The following is a 12,636-nucleotide window of genomic DNA, read 5'->3' as shown; positions in this document are numbered from 1 at the left end:
AAAAAAAAAAAAAGGTCAGGATTACCTTTGGAGGAATGAGGTTTATGACCTGGGTGCTTTTTTCATAGTCATGTTCACTTTGTGATTTTCTTTGGGCTGTAGATGTATGACTTTAAAAAAAAAAAAAAGGTTGCATAGGGTCGGGCACAGAGGCTCACACCTGTAATTCCAGCACTCTGGGAGGCTGAGGCAGATGGATCGCTTGAGCCCAGGGGTTTGAGACCAACCTGGGCAACATGACAAACCCTGTCTCTACAAAAAATACCAAAAAATTAGCTGGGCATGGCGGTGCATGCCACCATGCAGTAGTCTCAGCTACTTGAGAGGCAGGAGAATCGTTTGAACCTGAGATGCAGAGGTTACAGTGAGCTGAGATTGTCCCATTGCACTCCAGCCTGGGTGACAGAGCAAGACTTTTCTTAAAAAAAAAAAAAAGGGATGCAAACCATGATGTGTAAGAAATAAACATTGGAAATAACTTAAATGCCCACCAATAGGTAACTGATTAGGTATAGTGCCCCTTTGTAGTAGCATTCAATAATACAATCAGTCATTAAAGAGAATGAGGAAGCTCCTTATGTGCTGATGTGGAATGATGTCCGGATACCCTGCTGAAAGAAAGGCAAGGCTCACAATAACAAATACTGCACAACGTTCCCATTGCAATAGAGGCGGGAAATCATATGTATGTGGGGGTGTATTTTCTTGCAGGTACATAAAATATTTTCAGACGTATTTATAAGACACTGACAACCCTGGCTCCTTCTAAAGAGGGGCATTGGGTAGCTGGAGGAGATGTTTCTCTGATAACCTGTTGAATTTGAAGCCAGGTAAATAAATTACTGACAGAAACCATAAAGTGGGTGGAGGTTGACTGCTAGTAAATGACTATTGCCAGAGATTTTCGTTCACTTGGAATGAAATCATTAAAGCAGCAAAGACAGGCAATGCAGAGGTCAAATTTAACTTATAGAAATCATGGATTAATCTCAAAAACAGAAAAATGAAACCTTTAAACCCCTTTTGACTGAGCTTGGCAATTTCCAGGAATTTATCATAAGAAAATGTTCACAGATGTCCTCTAAGATTTAACTATGAGGATGTTCATCACATTGCTGTTTATAAAAGAGGAAGAGCGAGGGGAAGAAGAAAAAGAGGAGGAGGAAGGGTATAAGAGCAAGGGGAGGAGAAATAATGAAGGAAGGGAGGAAAGACAAAAACCCCTACTATATCGATACGGGAATACAGCTCTTTCATATCACAGAGTGTTACTCAGCTACTAAAAGTATATTGAGGAAGGTTTAATCATATATAAGAAATACTCATGATGTGTTAGGTCTCAAAAGACTTTTTAAAATAACACATAACGTAATTTCTTTTTGGGAAAAATGTTCACACAGTGACAGCAAATAATTATATAGAATTTACCATGCCAGGCACTATAAGTACTTTACACATGCTAGTTCATTTAATCCCTACAACTCTATGGCATAGCTACTGTTATTATCTTCTTTTTACAGATGAGGACACTGAGGTGCAAGAGGTTTGAGGTTATCCAAGTTATCCAGGGTCACACAAAGTTGCAGGATTTGGACCCAGACAGCCTGCTTCTAACCAGCACTCTATACTGTTACGAGCATAGACCATGCAGTTAAGAATGACTATTGCTGAGAGAGTAAGACTATGGGTGTAATTCTGCTCAAAATATATTCTCCAATTTTTCCACAAAGAACAATTATAATTTTTTAAAAGCAATAAAACTCTTAGAAAAGGTGAGATATACAAAGAATCAGTGTAGCACAAAATACACAGCCAGCTGCTTGTGTCCTCTGACAGTCTCTCCTTCAATTTAGGAAGGTTTTTCCAGAAGGACCTGGCTGGGTTTGGGACTGAGGGGAGTCCAGTGAATGATTTCTGTCCATACTGGGGCCACAACTTGCTTGCTTGCTTGCTTTCATTTATTTTTATTTTTATTATTATTATTTTTTTGAGATAGAGTCTCACTCTTATCGCCCAGGCTAGAGTGCAGTGGCGTGATCTTGGCTCACTGCAACCTCTGCCTACCAGGTTCAAGCGATTCTCCTGCCTCAGCTTCCTGAGTAGCTGGGACTACAGCCACACGCCACCACACTCAGCTAATTTTTGTATTTTTTTAGAGAGGGTGTTTCACCACGTTGCCCAGGCTGGTCTTGAACTCCTGACTTCAGGTGATCCGCCCACCTCACCCAAAGTGCTGGGATTACAGGCGTGAGCCACCAGGTCTGGCCAGGGGGGCCACAGCTTTCAAAGGGAATGGCTTCCCCAGGACACAAGGGGCCCGTGGTAACAGTTGTCTCACAGGGAGATCCCCTAGGAGAAGGAAGTTCAGGAGGTGGGTTGGAGATGCCTGTCCACAGGCCCTCCCTACCAGGTCTGAGCACCCGGCTCTGTTCCTGCCCATCCAGGGCCAGGGGCTTATCTTACAAGGGAGACCGAGCTTCTCCTTTTAAAATCTGAGCCATCCAAGCCCAATCTTAATGCCCCTATCAGCTCCTATGAGGTGACTCCTGTCCCATCCAACAACCTAGATGCTGAGGCCAGCCTGGGAGGTATCCTAGATCCTCCCTTTCCCTCACCTCCCACACCCAATCCATTTGCAAGGCTGACTGGCTCAACCTCCAAAAAATGTCCAGCACCAGACCCCTTCTCTCCATTTCCACTGCCAGCTACCACCTGGCTCCAAGATCCATGACCTTCTTCCCTGATCACCACAGTCACCTTCACACTAGTTTCTCTGCTTCTACCCTTGCCCCACCGTCACCTGTTCCCCATTCAGCATCCAGAATGAACATTCAAAAACAAATGGTATCATGGCCAAGCACAGTGGCTCATGCCTGTAATCCCAGCACTTTGGAAGAATGAAATGAGAGGATTGCTTGAGGCCAGGAATTTGAGATCAGCCTGGGCAACATAATGAGACCCCATCTGTAAAATAAAATTTAGCAGGAGGCTGAGGCAGGAGAATGGCGTGAACCTGGGAGGCGGAGCTTGCAGTGAGCCGAGATCACGCCCCTGCATTCCAACCTGGGCGGCAGAGCCAGACTCCGCCTCAAAAAAAAAAAAAAAAAGTTAGCCAGGTGTGGTAGTGTGAGCCTGTAATCCCAGCTACTCAGAAGGCTGAGATGCGAGGATCACTTGAGCCCAGGAATTTGAGGTTACAGTGAGCTATGATCGTGCCACTGTACTGCAGCCTGGGCAACAGAGCAAGACCCTGTCTCAAAGAGAAGAAAGAAACTAGCTCCCCTACTTAACTCTCTCTCTCCATGGCATTCAGAGTAAATTCCTGACAACAGCTGACAGTGGCTTCCAGGCCCCAGCCTCCCTCCATTTCCTCTGGTGCCATTCAGCCTCTCGCTTGCACTCTGGCTGCACTGCCATCCTTTCTGTCCCTGAAAACGTGTCAAATTCACCCCTTCTCCCTGGGACACTCTTCCTCTAAGTCATTCAGTCTCAACTCATGGTTCCAGACCTTGAGGGGCTCACAGTTTTGGACGGGGGCACTGTTGGGAACACAAATAATGGCATCTGGCATCACAGATGACTTGTGGAGAGATGGAACCCCCATCACTTTGTGCGGTAATTATTTGGTAACAGCATTTACTCTCATCTGCCACCCTAGGCCCAGCCTGCACGGAGTCCACAGCCTGTTAATAACCTTGGCATCTGTCCCTCCTCGGGGTCACCCTATTGTCCTAGGCTGGCTCTGCCACATACACCTCTAGGATTTGGTGAAAACCCTCCCGCTGCTCTCCCCATCCCTTCCAAGTCCACCTTCTCCTGCAGACATGTGGCCTTCCTCGAGCCTATCTTCCTCAGGCCCTCAGTTGCTAATTTGCCTCCTCCTGCTCTGACTCCTGTCTCGCAGTTGGTTTTTCTGACTCCTCCTCCTCCACCTGCTCCTTAAGGTTGCTGTTCCCTAGGCTGTCTCTTCTCCCTCCATACATTCTCCTTGGGCAATTTTGTCTATGCTCAGATTCATACGATGATGCCTCAAATCTCCATCCACAGCTGAGACCTTCTCCTCATCCCCAGACTGCAGTAACACTCATTGGACCTTTCCTCTTGCATATCCCATAAGAACCTCAAAATCAGTGTTTCCCAAACAGACCTTCTCTTCCTCCACCCCAGGTCTGTTCTTCATCCTATGTCCTTTGTGAATGTCACTCCACAGACCCAATTATCCGTAAGAAACTTGGAGTCATCGTAAGAACTGCCTTGTCCTCAAACCCAGCACACCCATTGGTCTTCTAAATAGGTCTCCAATCTTTCTCCTCCTCTCCCTCCACCATCCTTGGCATCTCTCACCTGGACCGCCTTCTTCCCGGGCTCCCTGCTTCCATCGAGCCTCCAACTGGTCCATTCTCCATAGCAGCCTCCCAAGTCATCCTTTTAAACCTACATCTGACCCTGGTCATTCCCATGCCTGAAAGTGATTGTTCATCATCTAGGAATAAGACCTGAACTCCAAAGCCACGGTCAAGGCCCTCCATAAGCCAGCTCTAACTACTTCTCCAGGCTCCTCTCCCAACTGTTCCCACTTTTCAACCCTTTCTCCCTTGTTCTAGCACAGGCCATGGAATATTGGAAAGTTGAAGCCAAAGTGATTTGATTCTGGTCACACAACAACAAATAAGAATCGCTAAAATTAATAAATGTTTTGTTTCTGCCGTGGTGTGCACACAAATTCACAATCAATCCTTCAACAGCGCCACGAGGCAGTTATTATTATTGTCTCCATTTTACAGGTGAGTAAACTGAGACTCAGAAATCAGGTAATATTCCTGAGAACACTTAGTTGGTAACACCACAGTCAGAATTTAAATTCAGGTTTTCTTTCTTTTTTTTTTTTTTTTAATGGAGTCTTGCTCTGTCACTCAGGCTGGAGTGCAATGGCACAATCTTGGCTCACTGCAACCTCCTCCTTCCCAGTTCAAGCGATTCTCCTGCCTCAGCCTCCTGAGTAGCTGGGATTACAGGCATATGCCACCATGCCCAACTAATTTTTGTATTTTTAGTAGACATAGGATTTCACCATGTTGGCCAGGCTGGTCTCGAACTCCTGACCTCAGGTGACCTGCCCACCTCGGCCTCTTAAAGTGCTGGGATTATAGATATGAGCCACCACACCCAGCCCAAATTCAGGTTTTCTGACCACTAAACTGTGCTGCCTCCAAAGGAATGGGTGGCAGAGCTGAGACTTAAATCAGATATCATCATTCATTCATTCATTCAACAGACATTAATTAAGCACCTATGTGCCAGGTACAGATTACTGATCCAGGGCACTCATAATGCATTAAACTCCTCTGGGGCCGGGCGTGGTGGCTCACACCTGTAATCTAGCACTTTAGGAGGCTGAGGCGGGTGGATCACTTGAGGTCAGGAATTCCAGACCAGCCTGGCCAACATGGCAAAACCCCATCTTGACTAAAAAATATGAAAATTAGCTGGGTGTGGTGGTGGGCACCTGTAGTCCCAGCTACTTGGGAGGCTAAAGCAGAAGAATTGTTTGAACCCAGGAGGTGGAGGTTGCAGGGAGCCGAGATTGCGCCACTGCACTCCAGCCTGGGCAATAGAGTGAGACTTCATCTCGAAAAAAATAAAAAAAGAATAGTTCAACCCTTATCCTCCTGATACCTCCAATCCATCCTCTTCACCAGCAACCAGATCCAATCATGTTCCCCTCAGACTTGAAACACTTCAGAGCCTTTCTAGGTATAACACTAAACCCAGCAACCATAAAAGAGGGAATTGATGATTTGCTTATAGTAAAAAGAAAACAATTTCCCCATGGGGGAAAAATCCATAGACAAAGTCAAAAGATAAACTGAGAAGCAATATTTGTAACTCATCTCACACACAGAAGGCTACCTTTCTTAGTATATAAAGAGCTCTTACAAATCAAAGTGGAAAAATGCCATTACATTGATTTTCAAAATTTAAGAAATGACAGTTAAAAAAATATACATATATATAACAATTACATATATAAAAGAGGTATTCAATCTCATTCATAATAATAGAAAGGCAAATTACAACAATAAGAGAATGTTTTCTATCAGGGTGGAAAAAATGAAATATTTGATAACACACTCAGTTGGCAAAGACATGGAGAAACAGGTACGATCATACATTGCTTATGGGAGTGTGACTTTGTGCAACCTCTGTGAAGGACACTGTTGATAGGTCTGTGAAATTGTAAATGTATATACCACTTAATCCAGCAATTCCCCTTCTAGGGCTTTATCCTTATACTTACATATGTATTAGATATTATAATTTACATATAACATTATTCACTGAAGCATTATAGCAAAATATTGTAAATAAATATTAATTAAATTATGATGCATCTATAGAAAAGTTTATTATGCAGTTGTTAAGAAAAAGGTGGCTCTTTATACACTGATATAGAACTATCTCCAAGATGTATTGTTGAGTAAAAAAGCAACCCACGCTTCCACAGGAGGCCTACACGCGGCCACTTGTGCTGCCGCCACGTCTCTAGTGATCCCTGAAAAGTTCAGCATATTTTGCGAGTACTCAACACCAACATCGATGGGCGGCAGAAAATAGCCTTTGCCATCACTGCCATTAAGGGTGTGGGCCGAAGATATGCTCATGTGGTGTTGAGGAAAGCAGACATTGACCTCAGCAAGAGGGCGGGAGAACTCACTGAGGATGAGGTGGAACGTGTGATCACCATTATGCAGAATCCACGCCAGTACAAGATCCCAGACTGGTTCTTGAACAGACAGAAGGATGTAAAGGATGGAAAATATAGCCAGGTCCTAGCCAATGGTCTGGACAACAAGCTCCGTGAAGACCTGGAGCGACTGAAGAAGATTCGGGCCCATAGAGGGCTGCGCCACTTCTGGGGCCTTCGTGTCCGAGGCCAGCACACCAAGACCACTGGCCGCCGTGGCCGCATCGTGGTGTGTCCAAGAAGAAATAAGTCTGTAGGCCTTGTCTGTTAATAAATAGTTTATATAAAAAAAAAAAAAAAAAGCAAGCCACAGAACCAAGTGTTTAGTGTATTACCATTAGCAGTGGCTTGAAAATATGTCCACAAATTCTTTGACATTCCTCCCTTCAAGAGAAGGATCCTAATTCTCCTCCTCTAGAATGTGGGCTGGATTTAGGAACTTATTTCTTGTAATAGAGTGTGGCAGAAGTGATGGTGTGTGATGTCTGCTATCAGGACATAAAAGGCAGTGTGATAACCAGAACAACCTTGAAAATGAAGAACGAAGTTGGAGGACTCACACTTTCTGATTTCAAACTGACTAGAAAGTGACAGTAATCAAGACTGTGCCCGGTAAAATAAAATTTTTTAAAAGACAGTCTGTTCTGGCATAAGGATAGATATATAGATATACAGATCAATTGAATAGAATTGAGAGTCTAGAAAGCAATCTATGTATCTATGGTCAATTAACATTTGACAAGGATACCAGAACAATTCAACAGAAAAAGAACAATCTTGGTGCTAGGAAACTGAATAGCCACATGCAAAAGAATGATGTTGGACCCCGTATCTCACACTATATACAAAAATTAACTCAAAGTGGATCAAAGGCCAGGCAGTGTGGCTCACGCCTGTAATCCCAGCAATTTGGGAGGCCAAGGCAGGTGGATCACCTGAGGTCAGGAGTTTGAGACCAGCCTGGCCAACATGATGAAAACCTGTCTCTACTAATAATACAGAAATTAGCCAGGTGTGGTGGCATGTGCCTGTAATCCCAGCTAATAGGGAGGCTGAGGCAAGAGAATCGCTTGAACCTGGAGGGCAGAGGTTGCAGTGAGTTGAGATTGCACCACTGCACTCCAACCTGGGTGACAGAGCAAAACTTCGCCTCAAAGAAAAAAAAAAAAGGTAGATCAAAGACCTAAATGTAAGAGCCAAAACTACAAAACCTTTAGAAGAAAACATAGGGGTAAATCTTTGTGATCTTGGATTTGGCAAGCCACTTTGGGAAAATCTGTCAGTTTCTCAAAATTTTAAATACAGAGTTCCCATTTGTCCAGGCAATTCTACTTCTAGGTATGTACCCAAGAGAAATGAAGGCATGTATCTACCTAGAAACTTATACACAAGGCCAGGCATGGTGGCTCATGCCGGTAATCCCAGCACTTTGGGAGGCCAAGGTGGGAGGATCACCTGAGGTCGAGAGATCGAGACCAGCCTGGCCAACATGGTGAAACCCCATCTCTACTAAAACTGCAAAAATCAGCCAAGCGTGGTGGCGTGTGCCTGTAATCCCAGCTACTTGGGAGGCTAAGGCACAAGAATCACTTGAACTCAGGTGGTGCAGGTTGCAGTGAGCTAAGATCGCACCACTGCTCTTCAGCCTGGGCAACAGAGCGATACTCTGTCTCAAAAAGAAAAAAAAAAAAAACTTGTATACAAATGTTTATAGCATTCTTCATAATAGCCAAAAGGTGGAACAACCCAAATGTCCATCAGCTGATGAACGGATAAACAAAACATAGTATGTCCATTCAAGGGGATATTATTCAGCCATAAAAAGAAATAAAATATTGATATGTGCTCTAACATGAATGAACCTTGAAAGTGCTATACTAAGTGAAAAAAGTCAGTCACAAAAGACTATATAGTACCCTGGTGTGGTGGCTTTGGGAGATCGAGGCAGAAGAATTGCTTGAGTTCAAGAGTTCAAGACCAGCCTGGGCAACACAGAGAGACCTTGTTTCTACTAAAAATTTAAAAAATTAGCCAGGCATGGTGACACATGCCAGTAGTCCCAGTTACTTGAGAGGCTGAGGTGGAAGGATTGCTTGAGCCCAAGAGATTGAGGCTGCAGTGAGCTATGAGTGCAACACTATACTCTAGCCTGGGTAACAGAGCAAGGCCCTATCTCAAAAAAAAAAAAAAAAAAAGTCACATGTTATATGACCCCATTTATATGAAGTGTCTAGAATAAGCTAATACATAGAGACAGAAAGTAAATTACTGGTTGCTTAGGGCTGAGGAAAATGGGGGGTCAGGGGTTAAGGGATGATAGCTAAAGTATATAAGGTTTCTTCTTGAGGTAATGAAAAATATCCTAAAACTGGTTGTGGTCATGGTTGCATAACTCCGTGAATGTACTAAAAACCATGTAACAGTTCACTTGATATGGGTGAATTATATGACATACGAATTATATCTCAATACAATTGATACCACAAAAAGGGGGTGGGCAGTGTGGCTTCTTCCTTTTTCTCTCTCGGAGCACTCATTCTCAGATCTCCTGCCAGCACCCACATGAATGAACTTAAAAGTGGGTCCTCTAACCCAGTTATCCTTAGGATAACTGTAGCCCCAGCTGAGGTCTTGGATGCAACATCATCAGAGACCCTGAGTCACAGCTACCTGCCCATCTAAGCTGCTCCCAAAGTACTGTGACTTTATAGAAACAAAGATCATAAATGCTTGTTGATTCAGGCGACTACATTTTGAGGTGATTTGTTTGTTTTTGTTTTTGGGTTTTTTTGTTTTTTGTTTTAGGGAACATCTCACTCTATCACCCAGGCTGGAGTGCAGTGGCACAGTCACAGCTCAATGCAGCCTTGACCTTTCTGGGCTCAGGTGATGCTCCCATCTCAGCCTACTGAGTAGCTGGGATTACAGGCGTGTGCCACCATGCCTAGCTAGTTTTTGTAGAGATGGAGTTTCACCATGTTGCCCAGGCTGGTCTCAAACTCCTGGTCTCAAGTGATCAGCCCACCTTAGCCTCCCAAAGTGCCAGGATTACAGATGAGCGCCCGTGTGCCCAGCTTGGGGTAATTTGTTATACAGCTATAGATAAATAATACACTAATTATGTAAAAACACTATTTGCATTTGCTTGTATATTTAAGAAATTTCTTGGAAAGGGTACTCAAGAAACTGGTAATGGGGGTTGTCTCTGAGAGAAACAAGTGGGAGTGAGGATGGAAAGGAGACTTATGTCTGCCTGTGTACCCTTTTTACTTTCCAAATTTTGTCTTGTGTACTTGTATTACTTTTCCAAAAAGTCAAAAGTCTGGAAATAATTAAAATAAAAATTTTTGTAAAACCCTTCAACAATGAACTGCTGTCTACAAATAAAAGTCTAGGTTCAGGCATGGTGGCTCATGCCTGTAATCCCAGTGCTTTGGGAGACCAAGGTAGGTGGATTACCCAAGGTCAGGAGTTCAAGACCAGCCTGGCCAACACGGTGAAACCCTGTCTCTACTAAAAATACAAAAATTAGCTAGGCATGGTGGTGGGCATCTATAGTCCCAGCTACTTGGGAGGCTGAAGCAGGAGACAGAGGTTGAACCCGGGAGGTAGAGGTTGCAGTGAGACGAGATCACACCACTGCACTCCAGACCGGGCCATAGAGTGAGACTGTGTCTCAAAACAAGCAAAAAAAAAAAAAAAAAAAACACCCAAATAAAGCCTAAACTCCTTACCATGACTTAGAAGGTCTCTACAGTCCAGCTCTGGCCCACTTCCCCAGTCTCAACTCTTACCTTTCCTGGCCTAGTTGCTTAGAGTCCCCAGACACAGCAGCTATTCCCACCTCCATGCCTTTGATCATCCTGTTCCTCTTTCCTACTCATCCTTTAAGACTCAGCTCAAATGTTACCCTTTTGGGAAGACTTCCCTGGCTCTCTTTAACTGTGTTCGAAGTCCCCTCCCTGCCCTCAGAATATCCTGTGCATGAATCTCCCGTTTCATGTATTGTACCATATTGTGACGATCTGTTTTTGTTCCTGCCTCTCCCATCAGACTATGAGCTCCCTGGGAGCAAGGATTCTTACTCAGGATTTCTAGAGGCTAGCACAGTGTCTGACACACACACAACACTGTCAGTAAAGGTTGATGTGAGAAAGAAAAGAAGAGGAGCGGGGAGAGGGAAGTGAGGCAAAAGTAAAGGGAGGAAAGGAAAGGAGAACAGAAGAGAGGAAAGAAGGTAAAACAGCAACTCAAAAGTACTAAAAAGAGAGAGAGAGGTCGGGCACGGAGGCTCAAGCCTGTAATCCCAGCACTTTGGGAGGCCAAGGCGGGCAGATCACAAAGTCAGGAGTTTGAGACCAGCCTGGCCAATATGGTGAAACCCCGTCTCTACTAAAAATACAAAAATTAGCCAGGAGTGGTGGCAGACGCCTGTAGTCCCAGCTACTCGGGAGGCTGAGGCAGGAGAATCACTTGAACCTGGGAGGTGGAGGTTGTAGTGAGCCGAGATCCGGCCACTGCACTCCAGCCTGGGAGACAGAGCAAGACTCTGTCTCAAAAAAAAAAAAAAAAAAGAGAGAGGAAGGAAGAAAGAAAGAAATGAGAGAGGAACAGAGGAAAGAGGGAGAGGAGGAGGGAAAGAGGAAAGAAATTCTCTCAATGTGTTTATCAATATCATGCACATACAACAAAGACAGTGGAAGAATAAAATCCCAAATCAAATCTGAAACAAGGCCCAGAGCAATGTGCTGGGGGCGGTGGCTCAGGCTGTAATTCCAGCACTTTGGGAGGCTGAGGTGGGAGGATCACTTGAGACCAAGAGTTGAATAGTCTGGGAAACATAGTGAGACCCTGTCTCTACAAAAAATAGAATAGGCCGGGCACGATGGCTCAAGCCTGTAATCCCAGCACTTTGGGAGGCCGAGATGGGCGTATCACAAGGTCAGGAGATCGAGACCATCCTGGCTAACACGGTGAAACCCCGTCTCTACTAAAAAATACAAAAAACTAGCCAGGCGAGGTGAAGGGCGCCTGTAGTCCCAGCTATTCGGGAGGCTGAGGCAAGAGAATGGAGTAAATCCGGGAGGCGGAGCTTGCAGTGAGCTGAGATCCGGCCACTGCACTCCAGCCTGGGTGACAGAGCGAGACTCCATCTAAAAAAAAAAAGGTAGAATAAAGGCTGAGGCGAGCAGATCACTTGAGTGCTCTGGAGTTCAAGATCACAGGAGTTCAAGACCAGCCTGGCCAACATGGTGAAACCCCATCTCTACTAAAAAATACAAAAATTAGCTAGAAATTGCTTGAACCCAGGAGGTGGAGGTTGCAGTGAGCCAAGATCATGCCACTGCACTCCAGCCTGGACAACAGAGCGAGACTCTGTCTCAAAAATAATAAAATAAAATAATTAACAAGGCATGGTGGTGTGTGCCTGTAGTTCTAGCTACTGAGGGGGCTGAGGTGGGAGGATTGCTTAAGCCCAGGAGCCCAAGGTTACAGTGAGCCATGATTGCACCACTGCATCCCAGCCTGGGTGACAGAGCCAGGCACAGTTTCAAATAAAAGAAAAGAAAGAAATGGAAAGAAATGTAGATGAATATTCGATGCCACAGTGATCGGAGTTCCTGGTTGAGGTTCCTAGTCCGGAGACCCTGATAATTAAGAACACACATCTGGGCCAGGTGCAGTGGCTCATGCCTGTAATCCCAGCACTTTGGGAGGCCGAGGCCAGTGGATCACTTGACGTCAGGAGTTTGAGACCTAACATGTTGTGGCCAACATGGTGAAACCCCGTCTCTACTGAAAATACAAAAAATTAGCCAGGTGTGGTGGCATGTGCCTGTAATCCCAGCTACTCAGTAGGCTGAGGCAGAAGAATCACTTGAACCTGGGAG

At 44.8% G+C, this 12,636-nt stretch overlaps 1 protein-coding gene and 1 pseudogene across 2 annotated transcripts in view; one reads left to right on the top strand and one right to left on the bottom strand.

Moving 5' to 3' along the window:
• LHFPL4 (lipoma HMGIC fusion partner-like 4) overlaps positions 1-12,636 on the bottom strand; it is a 51,778-nt gene that overhangs the window by 32,464 nt on the left and 6,678 nt on the right. The window lies entirely within an intron of this gene.
• LOC105552825 lies at positions 3,558-7,031 on the top strand (annotated as a pseudogene). The gene is made up of 2 exons (XR_001008078.1): positions 3,558-3,615; positions 6,467-7,031. The product of XR_001008078.1 is annotated as a 40S ribosomal protein S18-like (transcript).

Source organism: Mandrillus leucophaeus, unplaced genomic scaffold (genome assembly GCF_000951045.1).
Source record: "Mandrillus leucophaeus isolate KB7577 unplaced genomic scaffold, Mleu.le_1.0 Scaffold576, whole genome shotgun sequence".
Taxonomy (NCBI): Eukaryota; Metazoa; Chordata; class Mammalia; order Primates; family Cercopithecidae; genus Mandrillus; species Mandrillus leucophaeus.
Note: the sequence above shows the minus strand (reverse complement) of the source record. Positions and strands in the feature narration are given on the sequence as shown.